Source organism: Taeniopygia guttata, chromosome 1 (assembly GCF_048771995.1).
Source record: "Taeniopygia guttata chromosome 1, bTaeGut7.mat, whole genome shotgun sequence".
NCBI classification, from domain to species: Eukaryota; Metazoa; Chordata; class Aves; order Passeriformes; family Estrildidae; genus Taeniopygia; species Taeniopygia guttata.
Window position 1 is genome coordinate 105487288 of NC_133024.1, and position 22066 is coordinate 105509353.

General features: G+C 34.5%; 1 protein-coding gene across 21 annotated transcripts in view; it reads right to left on the reverse strand.

Moving 5' to 3' along the window:
- Nucleotides 1-22066, reverse strand: part of DMD (dystrophin) — a 1135802-nt gene that overhangs the window by 501530 nt on the left and 612206 nt on the right. For 3 of the 21 annotated variants that reach the window (XM_030287254.4, XM_030287244.4, XM_030287238.4), the window contains exon 1: nt 3334-3522. The exons of the other annotated variants lie outside the window; for them this stretch is intronic. The gene's annotated coding sequence lies outside the window, so the exon portion shown is untranslated. Of the gene's footprint in view, nt 1-3333; nt 3523-22066 lie in introns of those variants that run through there. 21 annotated transcript variants of the gene reach the window in all.

Consider the following 22066-nt stretch of genomic DNA (forward strand, 5'->3'; position numbering starts at 1 on the left):
GGGTGTGGGTCCTTCTCAGAGCCAGCTGGCATTGGCTCAGCTGGACATGGGGCAAGCTTTGGGCAGCTTCTCACAGCAGTCACTCCTGTGCCCCTGTGCTACCAAAACCTTGCCATGCAAAGCCAATACAGTATATTTATCAAAAATTATGCTATTTAACATAAGAATGTTAGGTGTAACCATGTCACTTCTACTGTGCCCAAACCCTACCTGTCAAGAAGCTGCACTGAGACACTGTCTGACAGGGTGATCTGAACCCATTCCCCAAATCCCACAAACCATTAAAGTTGCCCATGATCCAAAGCAGGTAATGGATTTCCTATCTAACTCACAGGAAGGGAACATCCTGAGATGTAATTATTTCATGTCTGCCCAAACCTGTGATACAGGGGGTGAGGGGCAGTGTAATCTGGACTGCTGCTGGACAGCTCCCTCGGGGAGGGGAGGCTCATCTCACACACCCTGAGAACCCAGCCACGGCACCAGCCTCCTGCCATTTCACCCTTTGTATGCATTCTACTCTAAATAATGCAGAGACACAGTGATGGGGCTTTTTACTTATTTGAGGAAAATAAAAATCCGAAACATTTGGTCTTCACCCACTTTTGTAGGACAGGAGGGAAGCACTGATTCTCAGCAATTCATGAAGGCTGGTAATGTGAATGAAGTGCACTATCTACAGGCCACATCTGTACCTTCTTTCAAGCTTATTTTTTTAAGAACTACCATTTTCACGTGCAAGCAAGGTATGACCTCTTCTCAAGCCCTGTTATTTGAGATTTTCTGAGCTTATTGTAAGAAAAGAAAAAAAAAAAGCTAAATAACTTCGCAATCAAAAAAGACCTTAATGCTGAACTTCTTAGAGAGTCTAAAATTACTGACAGTTGTGACTGAAGGAAACAGATAGTTTAGTGCATTTCAAACAAATTGATGTATAGTCCTGAAACAGTCCTATATGTCAAATGTCAGGCTGGAGACAGGGAGTTGACTGCAAAATCAACATCTCAGTGCAGTTCCAGTAAATGCTAACAATAATATTTTCAGAAGATGCACACACATATATGCATGTTCATAGAGAAATTATATATAGACATTTAAAAGATGCCATTGCATGCCTCAAATATCTCTTAAAAATAACATCTGATGAAAATTACCTTTAATGCTCAGTAATTAAATACAATACCTAAATGCTTATGTGTAGACATCCACAAGGAAATAGAGATACAAATGGATTCCTAATCTTTCTGTTCATTTAAAGTTTGACTGACAATTATATCAGAGTATTTAAAAGGAAGTCAGAGAATAAAACTGCAGTATTCCATCATCATGCTATATGCCAGTATATAGATAAAGGAAAAAAACAATGCAGAGTATTGTAGATGTTCCTCTAACATCCTTTTTCCTAACTCTAAACTCTAGCTTTCCTAATTTGTTTACCAAAATGTTATGTTTAAGATTCAAAATTATCTTAGCAACTCTTCTGTTTTGTCTTCACATAAGAAAGCTATTTTTTGCGTATTTTTATGCTCAGGAATACTTGTTTTAATTTATTCACACATACTTGAGACTAACTAGTCTATGACCTAACTGTTTGTTTTCTGAACTTTTATAAGGAAGAAGACAAATATCCATCATGAAGAATTCAAAGCACTCCCTCACAAGACCAAAGCAACAGTGCATGAAATTGAACTCAAAAAGAGCCTCCATTCTGTGTGACTTCTTGGCTGACACAATTCAGATATTTATAGCTTTACGAATATGCCACTGGAAAAGAACTTGAAGCTTTTTCTAGCTAGGAAGGATTAATGAACATGTGCACCTGGTAATTACAGCACTCCATCTTTCTCAAAGCCCTCACATTGCCTCAATGGCAGAAACTGTAATGAAAATCCATTGAAAATATCAATCTGCAATTCCATAAGTCATTTAATTATTAAAATATATAATCTCTTTTCATACTTTCTATGAACTATGCTAACAGTGGTATGCAAAAAATCATACTTTCTGCTTCATGTTATTACCTGGAACACCTCATTTAAAATGAAAAATTCATCTGATATCAACTTGGGGTTTAACTTGCTTTAGACTCAGACTGGAAAATGCATGGTGATAACTGTCAAATACTTCCACAAAAAGAGCAGAAAAAAACCTAACAGCCTGGGGTAATGCATGCAATTCTAAGAAGACAAAAAATTACACATTAAATTTCAAAAAAGTTTATTTGAAAATAAATGTTTAAAGATTGGGGAAAACAAGCATCCTGTACTTTTTTCCTAATAAAGGTTTTCAGAGTTATTGTCAGGTGGAAACTTTTTAAGAAGTAATGCATGCTGCCACAAACATTTGTCTAATATACATGTCACTATAAATCTACAGAAGCCGGGGTACTGTTTGTTTGTTAAAACACTTCCTGAATAAACTTGAAAAACACTATGCACTTAATGTTCTATTTTGAGATTAAACAATACTGGAAAAACTTGGAAAATATTACAAACAAAAGCCACTTTATCATCAAAGTAGTAAACACCCAAATAGTCTATGAGCATCATCAATATTTGAATTTTCTCATGTTATTCTGACATTTGATATAATATTAACCTGCTACATGAAGGGATGAAGCAGACCACCCAAAAGTAAAAACAACCTTATTAATACAGATTATTTTAAGCAGAAAGCCTCAACTGCTTTACAAGTGAAATTAAATTTTAATATACATTTTAGTGAAGTCTTTAGCTATTTATAACATTTGAATGAAAGCCAATTATAACCTAAATGCACAGGCATCTATATGGCTCTAAAAGTAGTCTTTTAAAAGATATTTAAGCACAGTATGAGATCTGAGCATTAAAAATGGCCTTTTATTGTTAAAACATACTGTTTCTTGGTGGATTGTAGAAAAAGAAAAGGTTCCAGTAGAGATAAGTGTGCATGAAATGCTCTCTCAAGAGTATTCAACCAAACTGACTGCAATAAGGGGACTTCAAAAAGCAGCAAGAGAGGAGATGTTCAAAGCACCTTGCAGCTTTGGGCTACTGGCCTCTACTGCTGTTTTTAATACAGTTAGGTTTAACTTGGGAGAGGATAAATAATTGACAGAGGTATTTTCAGAAAGCTTTGATCACCGCACCGTTTGTCACAAGCTCCAAAGTAGTCACTGCGATAACACTTAATCTGGGGCTTCTTATTTCAAGTACAAAAGCATCCCCTCCCACCTACTGCTCGCAGACTCCTGCATCAGAGCAGGAGACTTAAGATGCAGCCTGCACAGCACTAACACGCCGCGCTCTCCCCCGGCAGATTCCTTCTCCAGCACGCCTATTTTCGCATCCTTACCTTTAAAAGGCTGTCCAGAACCTGCAAAGTTCCCCCAGACGGTTTTAGTTCAGAGCATCCAGCAGTGCATCCGCACAAAGCTTTGCCATTGCGAGTGTGAAGAGAGGGAGCTGCTGGGATGCTGAATGGCACATCAGCCAACTTTGTGTGTATCCGCGGCTCCCTGAAAAAGCTGGACTGAAATCCCCCTCGCCTGCGGATCGGATTCAACAGCACACACTGACTGTGAGAGAGAGCCAGGATTTAACCAGGGAAAAGGGAGAAGCGGCAGGGGGAAGGAGGGGACACGTCTGAAAAGAAAAGAAAAATCCTGTCCTGGGTACTGGATAAGTCTTGGCTGTGAAATACAAGCTGCTCTTCAGAGTCTCACAAATACTTGCAAAACTACTCTTCTGTAATATTTTCATTGCACAGTGTACCATAGGATGCCATCAATCTAACAGCTGATATTTCAATATAGAATAACTAAAATATTAGAGGATGACACAAGCATTTCAGCCTTCATGCTAAAATGATAAAAAAGTGCCATATGTGAATAAAACTATTTTTAGATATAGTTAGACTATAATTTTCCTAATTTTCTGCAGATTATTTGCGTACTCATTTGGATCCATCTAACTGTAAAAAAAATGTTTCCATTCATCCCTGTTATATGTAGATATTGAAGTTCCCATATAATGGCCCATCAGTGTAGACTGTTTCACCTGCATGACTTGTCCAGTCCCTGTAAAAAATCTACCCATAACACTAAGTCCAACCTTTACACTTTATGTGCTAGTCAGTCTAGAGTGAATCAGAGTTTGCAGAGATTACATTACACATGCTTTAAATATTCTTTACCAGAACAATGCTTACACTATTCTGATTAATGTGTCAAAAATGAAATATTTTTACCTGTTATAGCTAATGATGTACATAGTATATACAATAAAAGTTAAACTTTATCTATCTAGGAAGATTGGGGTTCTCTCCTTGCAAATTTGGCCTTTGTTATTTTAGGAATAACATTAAATAACATATGATATATGCTTCATCATACAGTCTTTCTCAGACCAGAGTAGGGTGCAAATTTATTTCCACTTGCTGACAATGAAAATACCATTTTCTAGTGGCTCTACTCTTTTGGCACGGGCACAGCGGTTTGAGGTTAGAAGTAAAAGCGCCAGGAAGATAAGAGGCCAGATGTACCATGGAGGTGATGACCTCATTTGGCAAAAAGAAAAATATTTTTGGCATATAGTTTAAATAGCGCGGTTTATTTCAAGTAGTACCTTTTTTTAGTGAGCGGGTGAGGAAGAACACCTCAATCCCCTCCAAGGTCATAGGACCCATTAAAACAAAAAAGACACATAATAAAGGTCAACAGGAAAAAGGACCACCAAGGTAAATGACATGGCTCACAACTATATCTATTCAGTGTATTTGGTTTTTTCCTCTACAAACATTGTATCTGTCTAAATGTGAAGGAGTTTACATTCCAAATTGCATTACCAATTATGAGGCGTTAAATTGGCCTGTATAGGTTTTTCAGCTCCTATTGACCTCATCAAACAGCTGTGATTTCTAAGCAATCAGTCTCTAATGAGTTTAGAAACAATAAAGAGAAGTTAAAATACCAGATGTACTTAATTTATCTTTAAAGAAAAAAATATCTCTCTTAAGATGTACATTGTGAAAACTTCAATATGTACAAAATGTTCCTTGGTTTTGCATTTTTGGCTAATGTGTGGAGGAATCATCCTTTAGTGACTGAAAAGGAAAAACAATACTTATGCTGTGCCCATGTCTTTTTAATATAGTTAGTGCCTTAACAGCACTCAAACACACTCCTGTGAACAGCTCTAGAAAACTACCTAGGATACTGCAATACCTTAGTTCTCTTTCAATCTTGTCTTGGTTTTATTGTCTTATACTGCAAACATCTGTAATGCACTGAAAATTATATTGCAAATTTTAAAACCAGGTAAAACCTGTGCACCTAAGGAAAGTTACATCTCAGAGGAAGAGCCGAGATGCAAAATGTAGCTATTAATTGCAAGGGAAAAAATGCTATACACCCATCCCAAGTAAAGCTTACAATATTGCTAGAATATTCTGTCTTAAAGAAGATTTTTGTCAGTACTTGTTAAGATAAATAGATAAACAAATAAATTACTATATTAAATACTTAAATACATTCATTCAAAGGTAGAATACAGGCTCATTGAAAGGGTTATGAACAGAAGATCATTTGTAGCTGCAAGTTCAGTGATTAAATGTTTAGCTTTTAAGGGTAGTCAGTTCATCATCTTTCCTGTGCACAAAAATGATTGAAAGCAAAAGGGCCTTTACAAAAGACAATTTAAATAGTTTGCTTGTTTATGTTTGATGACTGTTTAAGTAAGCAGGAAACCAGATAACCTCTCTGCAAACAATTCATTATGTAGCTGCTACAGTACTACAGCACAACTTCAGGAATCATATTTTACATTTCATGTGCACTGAGCAGCACCTTTTGTGTCCTATGCAGAAATATTGCACACTCGTATTAAATAAACATTTGTCGTTCCTTTTGACTGTAGTGTACAAGGACCGAATGTAAAGAGACTTCCTTGCAAAAAGATTCAAGTGCTAATCCCAGTTTTGATTTACACTACACCCTAAAGTAGTTTTACTTTTCCCCCTGACATTTTACAGCCTTTCAGAAGAGCTAATACATCCCATCTCCCCAATCACAGTTCTTTCAGAAAACCAGAGGACTAGACCCTGGAAAACAAAAGTCACTAAAATGACCCTACTGATTGCAGCTATCAAGGAGTTATACAGAGATAAAATGGTTTCTAAGTTATCTAAGGTTGAGTGTGTGGAGAACAAACTTTGACTTAGCAAATGAATTGAATTCAACAGAGAGATGTGTCTGTGTTTGCCATGAACTCTCCTACAACTGTCAGAAGGCTGCATATTTAAACAGATGTAGATAATCCACAGCAGATCCCAGATAATGTGGAAAGCATTTAATCTGAAGGTGAAAAGAAGCACATCAGTGTAGAGGGTCCATATTCAGAGCATTTTGTGGCAAATCCCAGAAGAGCTTCCTCATTGCTCTTGGATCATCATCTAGAACATCTCTGTAAGGAATGTACAAGTGCCCTTGCTGTGATTACTGGCACTTATGTTTGTGACCATACTGGAGATTATATTCTGCACATTAAACACAAGTCTGTAGTGTGATTTGGGTAGCCAAAACCAGAAGTCAGGAAAACTCTCAGGAAAAAGAGTGGCTTAAATTAAAAGCAGTAAATGTTACTAAATGAGATTGCCAGATTTATCAGCTTTCAAAGTTTTGATTCACTGTCCTGCCGAGCCTGACATCTTTTGGTCAGGCAGGTATCGTAATAGGAGTGCAGAAGAAAAAATAATTTTGGCAGCATTAAAAGGACTGTACCTCAAAGACAGCATTCATTTTTTGTAAAAAAAAGCACAGAAAGGGGCACTTTATAGACAGGTATTTTATTCATCTGGGTTATTTCCAGGAGGTATTAAGAATCCACAGGTAAAGGAAACACAGAGGATCTAAAAAGGGCTCATTTCTATTACCAATTCTCTATTCTTAATGCTAAAAATGCTGCCATTTTGGCTTTAAGCACTCCTGTCATTCCCAGGCCAAAGATTCTTGAAAACAAAAACTGCATAAAAGATTCAGTCACACCTGAAGTTGGTGTAGTGTATAGGCTACTGTAGCATGTGGAATAATGGTAATATTACCATTAAGAATTCTACAACCTTCAGGGCTCATAGTATTCTTTATTCTTTATGCTTTTATTAAGAGCAAAAGAATAAAAAAGATAACCTTCAGTTAGCCCTGAAAAGGTGAACACACCCTCACAGCACTGGTCCCTGTTCAGCACTGTGTAACACATCTGCAGGAGGCAGTGATTCCCCATCCCTCCCTCCCATTTGTGCCAAACAAACTCAGGAGGCAAGCTCCTTTTTATTGGCTTTTTTACAGACTGGTTACCTACTGTGAAGTAGATATTTCCAGTTTCCAGCTATTAGACAAGAAAAGGTCTAGTTATAATCCATTATAAGCTTTCCTGACAATGCAGGTTTTTCTGAACCTTGAGCAGGAGGTGCTGTAGAGGAGCAGGATTTACTGTGAACTCCTGATTTACTCATCTCCACTCCTGTTTTCATCTTGATCAATTTAAGTGACTTTTGTGAAGAGGAAAGTCAACAGATCAACCTTAGGCTTCATAAACCCCCCTTTAGAACTACACCCATATCTACCAGCTGTATCAGATCACCCACATGACCTTACAGACTTGCTAGATAAAATAAAAAATGTGCTTAAAATATACGGATTTTTGCTTTGTACCATTTGTGAAGAACTGTTCCATGGTTTCACTATGCTGTGTGTCCCCAGGTTGGAAGTCCTTGCATAGTAATGAGGTATTTTGCAGGTGCTCATGAAGCTGAAATAAGTCAAAAGACTCAAAAACTTCTGGATGAATTCTTCTTGAGTCACTCACTCAACAGTACAATTTGTTTTCTTGATTTCACCTTTCATTTTTCTTTTTAAATAACAAAGGTTTGAAGTAAGCTGAGTTTTGTTACTGTCAGGGAAAACAGCTTAGATTACAGATACCTTTTTTTTTAGTTATATTAAAAAGAGCTATTTTAGTAAGGTATATTAGTGTAACGTAGCCATAAAAAGTTATTAGCAAAGTTCTAAAGGGATGGAGATGTAAGAAATTCCTTAACACTGACAACATCAAAGTTGAACACAAAGTTGAACAGGAAGGAGTAGAAACTGCTCTTTCACCTGTAACAAAAATCCTGCCTGTAACTGCTAGGGCACCTGCTGTGCTATCAGCACTGCAGATCTTTCTGCCAATATACTGCTTTTTTCTTCTGATGGGGATGCCATGGCACATCTTCACCCCTTGGCATGTGCACAGATTACTCCTGGATTCAGTAGTGAGCTTATCTCTAAAATTTGTTTTGACTAACACATCTGAAAAATGATAGTGCAATATCGTGCAATGCTTTTTCCTTCCAGGCAGATTAATTAATTTGCCAGAAACCTGTGGATGAAGGGCACAGGGAGGCTCCAGACGTGCTCTCTCTGTTGGTATCACCAAGCCTGATCACCTGCCTTACTGGCTGAAAAAGTGATTGTTCATCTGACAGTTACCAGGGATGAGGAGTTCACACAGAATTCTCATACTGCAATTCACATCATCACATCTCAGTCAATTGCATTGGGCCTGCCCACACAGGACAATGAAATGATATTTTATAGATTAATTAATTTTTAGCACAAGATTTGTTAAAAGATGGCAATTTTCCATGACAATAATTGCCTTATTCTCATCGTCCAAAAAAACATAAAAAAGTTTCACTTTTATCTTCAAATTATAATTCTCATTATTACAGTTGAGAGAAAAAATGTCAATAATTGTTTTGCAGCTTAGTATTTTTATACCAATTGCCATATATCTTGAAAAAAATTATGAGGTGCATTACAGGAAAGTTTTCAGCTACATTAAACACTGTGAATAGTTCCAGTGGCTCTAATATATAAATTTACATATATCATCCTACCACTGAAAAGCACATTTTAAAACTAATATTTGATTTTGCTCCTTCTGCATATCATGTGGTTTCATTCAAGATCAAATTTAGCACGAGAAATTGTCCTGTGATGAAAAAGAACATCACTCAAAGTGTGCACACTAGTTAGAAAGATGGATTTATTCTACTTCAAAGAAATGCATGTTCTATTTAGACTTGTATTTTATCACACTGGGTTTGAATCTTAAATAATTCATTTTGATTATGTATTATTTCACTGATTTATTCCCTCATTAATTCAATCCTATAGTAATGTGATCAACTTCAATGGATATATTTAAACTGTTACATACATTTTATCTTTTTGTGCTACACCAAATTCCTCCATCAAAATAGTTAATTAAGGAAGAAAATCAAATTTTTCTTAATCTCACACTAATGCATAAATTTTTCCTTGAAAAAAATACAACATAATTATGAAAATGAATCCATGAATTATATGAAGACATGTGAGTAATATTATAAATGAGCATAGCAAATGAAAAATCGACACAGTATTCATGTTTGATTTAATACATCAAAAGTGAAGCAAGAGTGTGTCTAGAGAGCTCATGGGTCAAATCATCTGACAGATATGTAATACCCAAACGAGTGCTGATAAGAAAATAAAATGAGATATATCTGTTTTTCTATCTAATGTTTTGTGAAGTCTGTTTGTACATATTCATTTTGGTGTCTCAGTTACAAAGGCAGTGTAATACAAAAGGACTTGGGACCTCCAAATTTTTTCTCCTCAACAAGATATTTTTTTTTCTGAGACAGTGCAGAACCATTTATTCTCCCTGATTTTCAAAGAATCTGAAGGAGCCAAGTTCTCTTATCTCAGTGGAATTGATGATCCTTTAGCCCTTTGCTTCTCAGATGTCTTTGAAAATCCTACGTCCTTTCCCTGATTATCCGTCTATTGAAAAGAACATCAAATTTACTTATCTGGGGTATCCAATGTGAAAAATGTGCACACATTGCTGAAAGATGATGGTGATGTGAATATGATCAAAGGGAAACATGGGGTTAGATTCAGGAAAAGGCAGTGAAAATTTAACTGCCTTCAGCAGAAGTAAAAAAACTTGCTTTTTTATTAGCAAAAAAGGAGGAGAGTACAAGGCTTACAGTAAATGCAATGTCATTCAAATTACAGACATTTAAGTCGAATTCCTTTCTTTTGTCTTTTTTTTTTCCCTTTCTTTCTCCTGTTTCTTTTCTGACTCAGTCACCAGCATCAGCAACAAGACAGTAAAAGCAGCTACAGCATCTCCACATTTTCAGGAGCACAAAGTACTATCATGTTCTATTTGTGTCATAACTGTGGCCAGTATGACAGGCTGGAATATTACAAGGATAGGTCATCACTGAAAAATGGTCTTTTAGTTAACAAAGGGAAAAAAAATGTTATAAAAAAAGACTGCCCTTAGTAAATCCTATTTCTGTTCTCAGTATAAGTAACTTATATATTGATGACAGAGAATTTAATGCTTAACTTATGCAAACTACTTTTTAAACAATTGAAAATATCAATGATTCACAATAGTTAAAGCTACCAATTAAAAACAACCTGAAGACTTCTGCTGATGTGTTTACATTTATTCAATATGATCATCAGTTTCTGTATATGGAATCTTTTCTGTCTACTTCTAATGAAATAAATAGCAGCTACATTTTTCCTTTTTCTCCAAAAATGGAAATAAAAAATAAAGGATATTCTAGAAATTTATTAGTTAATTTTAAATTATCAAGTTTTATTGTTGTTTGTTATCAAAGTTCAGAATTGGGCTTGATAAGGTATATGTCTGAAACCTAAATAAAATCATTGTGCATAGTGTTAATATTATGAAGCTGAATGAAAAATAGATAACATCTAGATTGAATCAATTAATTGTTGGAGGCTTGAACAGAAGTCATAATAGGGAGAGAATACTGCCACAGTTTGGCTAGATAATACAGTTGCAGATAACAGACAGTTTTATCCATCTTAGGAAAGCTGCAGAAGTATCACTGAGTGTCTTCAAGGTCAAAAATAAACTTGACATTGTATTGCTTCTACTGCTATGTCAGGAAATAATACATCACAGTTATAAATGTAATAGTGTGAAAAACCTTATGTGCAATTTGAATTTTGAAAGCAATATCGAAACATTAATTCCTAAATACTCAAAACACTCTAGAAATACTGTAATGTAGAACAGAATAACAATAACATCACAGAATAACAATAAAAAGGAGGGAATTATATTCACATTAATAGAAAAACAACTGTATAAAAAGTGAGTTAGATTAAATATTTTCCATGTTTCTTGAGTATATGCAGATAATACGGATGCAATGAAAAATTTTAATTAGATAAAAACAGCAAAAGAAGGAACTGGATGGGTATAAAAATTCCAAATACCTTGGGACCTGCTATTAACTGAAAATAACTTCACAGCCTTTTACATGTAGAATTAAAGACAGCAATGAAGATCATGAAATTAAACTTAAAATTGACTTATGATTCAGTTGAAGATCTCTGCTCTTTTAGACTGCTGTTTCCTTCCTTTATATCCTGGGCAGACATTTTTTACTGATAGCTAGTTAGGAATTTCATCCAATAAGGGTCAAAAGACATCCCAGAAGATATATTAGAAGTGTTATCATCTTCCCACCCCATCTCCTCCAGTTTTAAAGGCACATCTATTTTCTCAATTCTGCCTCAATTTCAGCAGTAGAGTTTTAAGGTAACCAGATCAGCTTTACTCCAAACTTTCCCATAGTCCTATACCCTATTAAATCAGAAGTCAGTAGTCATCTACTAACTGCTTTAAACTATACAATAGTGACAATAGAGAAATTTTTTAACAAAGTAAAAAAAAAAATGGTGGAAATGAGAAAACTGGATCCATTCTGAAAAGTTCAAAAACTTTTAAACCCTCCCCATCTGCATGGAAAAGCTGATGCAGGCATCCTTTTTAGGCAATGTAACCACTATTTATTAATTCTGCCCCAATTAGGTCAGAACTAGCTCCACACTATCAAAACTATCAAGCTAAAAACTGCCAGGCAGTAATGGATGACATTACACATTACTTATATTCACAATGTATTTCTTATAATTATAACATTATTAAATTAATATTTTCAAAATTTGTTAGCTATTTTTTATGACTGCACTACACAGTTATTAGAACTTAGCTCTATCAGTTAAAACTCTTTTAGAACGGAAAGTAGGAGCAATCTAAAGTCCATGCCAGGCATGTACCATATAGCCAAGCTTTCTTTTTTGTAAGTATGAAAGTGTCATGGTCTTGAGCATAAAGCAGAAGCTTTAAAGATCTCTGACCTTAGTCCATGCAGTGAGCAGATCTTTTAGACATTTGAAATTTACAGAAGGTGTCAAACAGGAAGTATAACAGATCTCCAATCAGGAGTGAAATAGCTGTTTAAATCTGATTATGTATAAAAAAGTGCATTTCTTAACCTGATTATCTTCTCTATTTATTCATTGACATTTTTTTATTCCTCATCACGGCATCTCACACTAGATAAATATAACCAGGTTTATAAAAATAGAGTGTTTCTTCCAAAATAACAACAAAGAAAGATAAAGTCTGTTTCCATTCTCAAGTTTAGTTTGGATGAAACACTCACAAGCCAGACATGATTGTTGGGAGACCTTTTCCTCCCAAAACTAGGTATTATAGAAAAAAATATATTATGCATGAAATAAAACAGGTTTCAGTGTAAGCTGTTGCTGCAGACTATAAAAATAAATACTTTAAAAGCACATTTAACAATAGAATTTTAAAAAATTAGAAGGAAAAATACTTGCACTCTGCCTTGCTTCTTGCCTGTCTTTATAGCTTATTCTTGAATCTACTCGACCTGGAGAAAGGACCTCCTGCAGAAAACTTATGAATCATTCATTTAAAAGGATAGCCTCCAACAACCAGAAATAATAAAATTTTTTTGTGGACCTCCTGCCTGGGCTCTATGAGGAAAAAAAGAAAATGCAGCTTTAGCCATTCAAGTTAAAGCTGCCTTCAACAAGCACTGACCTTTATAAACTAGGGATATAGCTGAAGAGACAAAGTTCAATTAAGTGCACCTAATAATTAGAGTGAATTAGGAAAAATATTTATTGTTAAATGTCATGACGGTGGTATGCAGGAAAACTATGATCCTGTGGAAGGATCTTTTTAATCTTCAGATAGGAAGACAGCAATTTCCAACTGACAGGATTAATTTAAGAAAGAAGAAATACTGGACAGAAACCCACTTGTAATCCAATTCTTGCCATGTCATTCAAGTTCTTATATTCCTCACCCCTTCTGCAGGTGGTACCAACTGAAGGATGCAGTTTTGCATAGAAAATCTCTCTCTTACTGTAACTAGGTTGACCGTGGCCTATGCAACCATTAAAATAAAATAAAATAATAAAATAAAATTAAAAAAAAAATAAAATAAAAAAAACTAAAATAAAATTTTAAAAATATTAAAATAAAGAAAGGAAAAATATAAACCTAAACATTTTATATTATAATATTATTCCTGTGGTGCAGTGATACTGAAAAAAAAGAAACAAACAAAAACCAAAAAGCAATAGTTCCCTCAGTAGTACCAATCCCCTAAACAAACTCTTAAATCAATTTTCTATTTTAATTGGAAAAGGAGGGAAGTGTACACATAGACCTTTTTCATTCTAAGCAAGTTTGACTGAGAAGTAAAAATAAAGTCCAAATTTATCTCTGAGGCTTTATATGCACACATAATTGTTAAAATGTGTTAGACTATGTTGCTTCTCACAACCATAAAATTTGGCAAAGTGAGAATTTCATACTTGTATTCACCGTATCATGGTCACAATCAGGTTCTGTAAATACTTTCCAAAATGAGACCTTTTAAGTGGTAGCCATCATTCTTACTATCAAGTTTCCTGGCAACTGAACATCTGTGCTTCCATTAAATTCAAGATGCTTCAGGAACTGTATTACACTTTAAACTTTTTTTGGCTCTCTAAATAGATACCTAATGATAAACACTATCTGTAGGGAATAAGGGGATTTTATTCTTCTTTATTTTCAATGAGGTCAATAGTTTACTACTTCTATCACTGAAGATCTGCCCTATGAGTCTGTAAAACAAAATTATAACAACCAAGGCTGTGCAAAAAGAAAAAGAGATAGAAAAAACCATAATCATCCATCTGTCAAACTTTAGAGTTGATTGAAGAATAGAATAGAAATACATGAAGACTAGTTTCTACCATCAGTATTTTTGTCAAAGTCCTGCTTTGCTTAGCCCTGATTATTTGAGACTCTAACATAAGAGACAGAGACACACTGGCCAAAAATAATATTTCCTTTATGGATGGCTGCTATGAATATTACAAAAGAGTTCCTGAAACTTTTGCAAAAAACCCTTGCAAAAGTGCATGACATTTTTTTCAAAACAAGTAAACTCCTTGATCCAAGACAGCAAAGTATCAGTCATGGTAGAGGAGAATTTTATAGGAAAATAAAGAAGGACAAGATGAAAAAGCAAATCCGACAATGGAGTCACTGAAAGTTCATTTTAGAGATGTGACTTCTTACCACATTTCAAAATCACTTGTTTGCCTTTCCGTTTAATCTTACTTTTGCAAAATCTATGGTATAAAATTAGTTTTACTATATCTCAGCATTACTATAGAACTAGAAAATGTTTTTCAAAAATCTAAACAATAAATGCAATGTCTATAGACAAATCCCTTATTTTTGTTTAGAAAAAAAAAATCTGAGCTCTATATTTTATCTTATAAGGTTTTACTGACAGACAATGTTTTTTTTCACTGAAAGGGACTATACCTGACCATAACAGCAATTTATGGATGAGTTGCAGTAACAGACGACAGTTCACATTTTACTTTTGGTGCTTCACTTCACACCATTTAAATATTTTGATGTCCAGTGGTAGGACACAGGATAAAGTCTCTCAAAACTCCAGATATCCAGTGTAGGATAGATTGTGGAGATCAGATCACTAGATAATTTTCTGCTAGATATAAATAGTGTGTCTTGACATCTCATTTATGAGTACATATGCAGAAACCTTAAAAACGAGGCTTGGGTAGAAGGAACTTACAAAATAAGAGTACTAGGAGCCTATATATATCCTGTACCTACAATCATATTCACTCAGAAATCTGGTTGTAATATCTCAGTTGAACTAACATTTACTTCAACTTCATCTGCTTTGAGTTTTGTTAGGGAGTGCATTTAATTCAAAATAAAAATTGCCTTGCTTAGATTTTCCTAGTTATGGGATATTTTACTTGTTTCTTTCTTGATCTGGACTAATAGTTCCATGGATGCCATTTTATTGCTACAAAGGAAAAAAAAAAAAAAAGCATTCTTAGATGCTCCCTGAAAGGTGCATTGTCCTAACTTTCAGGAATCATCCAACAATGTGCATGCTGAAACACACAAAAATTACAAGAAAAAGTTAAAAACTTGAATATAACATATTTTTATATTTTAGGGTATTATTTCCATATCATCATGATTTTTCTAAACTATCTTAGCCTTCATTTCTGGCCTATGCCACCATATTTTCTCCTTGGTTTGGTGCCGTGTGATTTTGAGTCACATCTGCGTATGTTCCCTACTCATATTGTGTATATCTTGCGCAGCTTTTGCTTCCAACAGAGCCTTGTAAAATTTCCTCAAAGAATGATTTATGCAAGGTAGAAAAATTGCTACATTCACATGTATGAAAATTATACTACAGTATTGTTCTCCCAGGAGCCATAAACACATCAGAGTCCAGTTTGTGCTGTGGAAAAAGAGCTATGAACCTCACTGGGACTTTTATTCACAATATGCTGGCTCTGAATTGAAGATCCATTTTCTGTCATGTCCCATTGGGCTAACAAAAATCTGTTTGTTTATGGAAGTTAATTTTAAACTTTTAGAAGAGGGAAAAAAAGGCCACTGGAGGTGTTGCCCAACATTCAATCAAACTTGACCTTATTCCAGAAAAAAAAAAACAAACAAGTGCATTGTTGTGTAGTGTTTTCAAATCAGTTTTTCAAAAACCATGGATACTATTAAGAATTTTTTCTGTGTCCTAAGAATGTTAGGAAATACCCTTACAAAACTAGGAATAATTGTATTCTGCACAGTCATCTGCAGACAGAGGGAAATGTGTAAAATAAATTCCCATCTGGTCATACTTTTTCATTAGTGCCTTCATCTTCAGATCTGCACTGGGTAAGTCTCTTAATGCAAGAGAAAAAAACAGTGAAGCCACTAGAAACTTCATGCTTTTTCACTGATTTTATTTAAACAGAATAAGAGTAAAAAATCTGACAAAATACCACTCACAGTGTCACACCATTTATCAGAGAGGCCATTGAGATTTTACCAAGGGAAAAAAAAATGAGATGCTACAAAACACAGCAAAGAACCACTAAGCTCTCTGTGTGATTTCTTTGACCTTTGGGTAAGACTTGAATAAAAAAGTTCTGGAGCTAGATGATAATTAAATTAGGACTTCTGTTGTTGATAGATAACAGGTTCATAGGATGGGAGAAAATACTACAGATTTCTAGATTTTCCCTGAATGTTTTTATATTGATAATGACATCAGGACAATATTTATATACTTAATAGAATATGGCAGCTGATTTCTGACTCACACCAGGACTGCAAGCACTGGAGGGCTGGAAATATGGAATGGAGAGGAAGAGTTTCCATCTTCTGACAGAAGGACATTCTCACTGGTGGTCATTGTTCTGAATGACTTTATATTATAATGACAGTATAATAGGAATAATGTTAGTTTAAATCATGGTTATTGCTAAAGAGGTGCTTTAGAAATAATTCCATGCAGAAAAGGAATATTCTTGAGCTGTGTTATAACCTCATATTCATCTAAAGAGAGTATTTTATGCTGAAATATGCATTTTAGTTACTGCTTGCTAAACCCTAATTGGTACTTGTCCTGATCTGTCATTCTTAAAAAATGGATATATTCAATTTATATATTCAGATATATGTGTGGAAATCACTGGTACATGTCCTCATGTCAGACAGCTGAGATCTGAATTTCTCACTGCTATAATGAAAGCTGTGAAAGACTAAATTTATTAGAATGCAAGGGTCACTTGTCTTGGCCAAAAAAAAAAAAAAAAAAAAAAGGTAAAAGCTGTATTATACAGATCAATGGCAAGCAAAGAACTTGAATTTAAATTTCTAATATTTTGATTTTTTTTGTTTGCTGCTTCTTATACTCTCTTTAGGTTCTTTCCTGTATAAAGTACTTAAATATCTAAAAAAACTTACCAGAAGTCAGAAAACAAAAGGATAGAGAAATTTCAGAAATCTTTAAGACCTTTTATCTTAAAAAACATAGATATGTAAATCCAAAGATCTTAAGAACTATACCTTAGCTGTACAAATAAAACCCAGAAATCCATGTAATAATAGAACAATGAGAGATTCAAGTGGAATTGAGTTAACTACAGAAAAGTAAAAATAGTCAAGAGTGAGTATAGTCAAAATTTCAGATTTCATACTTACACTTGAAACAGATATTTTAATGCTTTAAAATTGGAGCGTGGTTTTTTTTTTTAGAATTTTTTTTTAGTAATTTGAAGGTAGAATGGGGAAAGAATTACTTAGTCTACTGTTATATTACTTCATGGGTTGCTTAATGTGCCTAATTATTATGAAGCTATTATGGTATGACAGTCCAATAATACTCAAAATAATGACCTAGTCCTGTTTATACAGTTTCTAAATTTGTACTATCTTCATGAGATCAAGCACAGCTAACATGATTAATTTCTGCCTTCATGATAAACTGTCTCTGAGGTCAAGGATGTTCAAAGATTTTAAATCAATATTATATTATAGCTGCTGGTATTAACTTTAAAAGTAATTGCATCCCACTTGAACTACTGTTGACAGCATTATGAAGAAAAAGACAATGTACCTGATAATATAATAAACCAGCTTAATTAGGATTTTAAAATTCCTAACAATTTTGAATAAATCTCTTTTGCTACCACAGAAAATATTGCCAAGACCAAATGGAAAAATGGTCTACATTTTAGCTATTGTGAACAATTCTGTCAGGTCTACAGTGCATAATAAGATAGGGTGCTGTAAGTTCTTCTATAAAGCTCATTTTGATTTGAGATGCAACTATGAAAAACTTCCATATGAAAATAGAAATTTCCTAATATGTTACATTTTAACTGATGCTTTATCTTCTGCAGCCTTTATTACTCACAACAACCCTTCAAATACATGGCAAAAAAAAATTACCATATTCTGAGCTTTTAGAAAGAGAATTTATATTCTAAGCTTTGCTCTACATTATTTCATGCTTCTATGCTGTTATTCTGTTTTTGGAGGAATGTGAACAATTTTAAAACGTAAGTAAAAAATATGGAATATTATTTGCACACATGCCTTTTACAAATATTCTCGTCATAAATGAACTTCAGAAAATGGTGCACATCCCCCTTGTATTATAGAAAAGTTCAAAGTATTTTTTATGGGATCATACTAAACATAACTTCATTTGCTGTCTTTCTATTAACTGTAGAATTTAGACTCAGCTTATGCATTCACACTAACTTTACTAAGTTTATCTTTTACTTTTCTTTTCTCCTGCTGCAATGTGCTCAATGTAATAATTTCTACTGCCAGAAAATGCATGCTTTTTTCAGATACCAATATAAGAGTTAAGTAGACTAGGATGCTGTTAAAAATTTGAAAATTAGCCATACAGTCATGAGAAAATTACATTTCATTAAAGTGATTTTTACTCCTAAATGTGTTATTCTTTCCCTCAATCACTCTCAGTATTACTGCAAATAATCCAGTCATATAGGCAGGACAAAATATATTGTAATTCCTAATGTCTCTCTGTCAAAATACAAGATGTATGCAATTTTTCCTAATTAGGAAGATGGGATTAAGAACAAAAGTTGTATTTAAAAATTGTGTTCTGAAAATGCACTTAGATTACCCCAAGGGTTGTGTTTGGAAACATCATGTGGTTACAATGCATAAAGTCTGTTGAGACCTCACCAGAAATAAATCAACTAGAAAATAATAAAACATAAATCTGGTCAAAGCATTACATAGTATAACAAGATTAGTTATATGAATGAAATAAAAGGAAAATACTTGCTCTTCAAATTAACTTATCTGAAAAAATAAGGATACAGCAATGTTCCTACTTGTTCCTTATTGCTGCAACATGCTTACAATTCCATTTCAGACCAGACTGATAGTTCAATATCAAAATAACTTTACTAATTTAAAACTCTTAATGTTGTTCCTTGTTTCTCAAAACTCAGATTGACAGGAATTTAATTTGTTTTGTTTGTTTTTTACACTAACAATGTTTTCATGTTGACTGGTCTCCAAGGATTTCAGGAAATCTGCTGGAGCCCAACGTAGGTCAAATCTCTAAGCAATCTGATTTTAAGTTGTATGTAGGGAAAAAGGTAAATCAGCCCTGCATTCTTAAATAATTTGAAGACTAAGAGATAGTCTCTAGTGATAAAGAACTATAGGCTTGTTAGTAAGCAAGGAGAAAATGAAGCAGCACACGCACCAGTACAACTGAAAGTACAGTCTGCCTCTAGGAATAATGAACACAAACCCCGCTCAAAGCCTTGAGGATTCTAATAAGAAAATAAAGAACCCAAAAAAACATCCAAAAAACACCCTACAGCAATTCTGAAAAAAAAGTGAAAGCAAGAGAATTATGGACAGAAGAAAATCAGTAAAGAATCAGCTATGCCTGGAGTTTTCATTGTGACAGGGACAAAAGAGATAGTAAAATTCTTTGAAGGCATATAAAGAAATAGGAAGCTTATGATTCCTCTGTATTTTCCTCAAATATAGCTGTTACCTATATTTTGGAACTACAGTACTAGAGTTTGTAAAAGATGGACAAGTCAGGAACGTCAAATCATCTGCAAAATCGTTAGGTTTAGCCATACACTAAATAGTATTCAAAAATGTGTTCATTTCTTTGTAAATGTAGTTAAACAGTGACTATGAATATGTGAAAAAAATCAACAACAAATTAACTAGCGAATAAAAACCAACATGGTAAACTTTAACTCTAGTTTTAGCTTTACCATTAAAAAAAAAATTGAATTCTATAACAGAAAAATGCAGTAACCAAGATGTAGCACCAGCAGCATTTAAAATATAAATGAAGTACAAATATCCATGAAAACCCATTACTTTTCAGTTTAATAAGAAACATTTATCTATTAAAATGAAATATTCAACATATGTCATAGGACTGTCTACTAGACTTTGGGTACTCTAGGGAAACAAAAAATATATTGTGGTGGTGCCTTTCTCCTCCATCCCCAGGCCTGCTCTACCATTTCAGGTGCACCTGAGAGGCTTTTACCAAAACTGCTGAGGGGTGAAACGCTTGACCAGATGAGCTTGCAGGGTGAAGCATCTCTGACCTCACAGACCTGACAGAACCAGAGGACACAGTCTCAAGCTGAGTCAAGGGAAATATAGCTTGGATATTAAGAGAACATTTTTTACAGAAAGAGTGATTCAGCTCTGGAATGGCCTGCACACGGACATGGTGGAGTCATCACCCCTGGATATGTTTAAAAAAAGACTGGATATGACACTCGGTGCCATGGTTTAGTTGAGGTGTTGGGGCATGGGTTTGATGCAATAATCTTAAAGATCTCTTACAACCCAGTGATTCTGTGATTCTCTGAATTCTGTGAATATCAGGGGCCCTTGCATGATACAGGTGGGAACAACAGGAACATCATCTGCCCGACCCAGGTGGGGAACCATCAGTCATCCCCTGATAGACCCAAAATATTTCCTACCTCAATCAGCCCACATGGAATGGTACCATTTTTGCTGGAGTTCTAGGAGAAATTTTCAAATGTTTTGGAAATTCCAGTAATAACTTATCTGAGTATGGAAATTCTGCAGATGATTAAAGCAAATCATCTCATGACCCTGTCAACAGTAGTCCTGAGTGAGTCCCTTTAAGATCTTCTTGAGCACTTGGGCTGCAGCACCTTTGAGTGGGATGCCTCTTGGAGCTCAAGAACCCTCACGTTTGCAGCACTCACAAAACCATCCCTGATGATGAGGCCAAGGCTGACACCCCCTCATGCACCTCTACCCCTTGACATGAAACCCATGCCTGTTCAGAAATGGTAAGGGATTTGACCTGAATTTCACTGAAATTGAGGGGAATTACCTTTGTGCATATGATACAGTTGTACACCTCTCTTGATGTGCAGGCGTGTGAATTGATTTTGGTATGAATGTTGTTATTGAATCTGTAATGTGAATCTGTAATTAGGCCATTGCCTAATTTAGTTGTAATTAGGTCATTCCCTCTATTTGATATTTGCTGATTAATAATTTAGGATTTTCAAATAGTTAAATTTCCTATGTTCCAAAAGCATGATGTACTGCAGCAAAAAATTCAAGTCACCAGAATTAATTGTTAGATGCCTTTTCTGTTAGTACTTTTAAGAACATGTACTGTTGTGGTCATAATGTTTTTTCCCTTCTAAAACAAACAAACAAAAAAATAAATACAAAGATAATAAGTTTAGCAGCCTAATTTCATTTACTCTCTGTTTTGCCTTGCTTATGGCAAGATTGCAGAATCATCAGCCTTGTGTAACAGAAACCACTGCTGAAGGTATTAAAACAAAAAAAGAGGTAATGAAGTAGGATAATGATCGTAAATTTAGAAAATACCAGAACAGGCCTTATTTGAGGCTGTATCAACAGGATATTCCCAGGAGCATGAGTTCCTCTGAGTCTCTAAATCCTCAGAAGTAACATAGGTACTAACAAAAGACTGAAAAGAAAAAATTCTTGTCAATCATCATAAATGATATTGGTGGGTCTTCCAAAAATCAAAGCAGTACATAAATATAACACAGCCTATGGGTTCAAATATGTTAGAGTACCCACTCAAACTGAAGTATATAGTTTAAATTGCAAAATCATTTAAGCTAATTACAGTAAGTATTTTCAGTCTGTTCCTAATCTTTGTTTTGTATTGATCACAAATGCAAAGTTTGGCTTTGAGATCCTGAGATAAAACCCAGCTAAAGCTGAGGCCCCACATC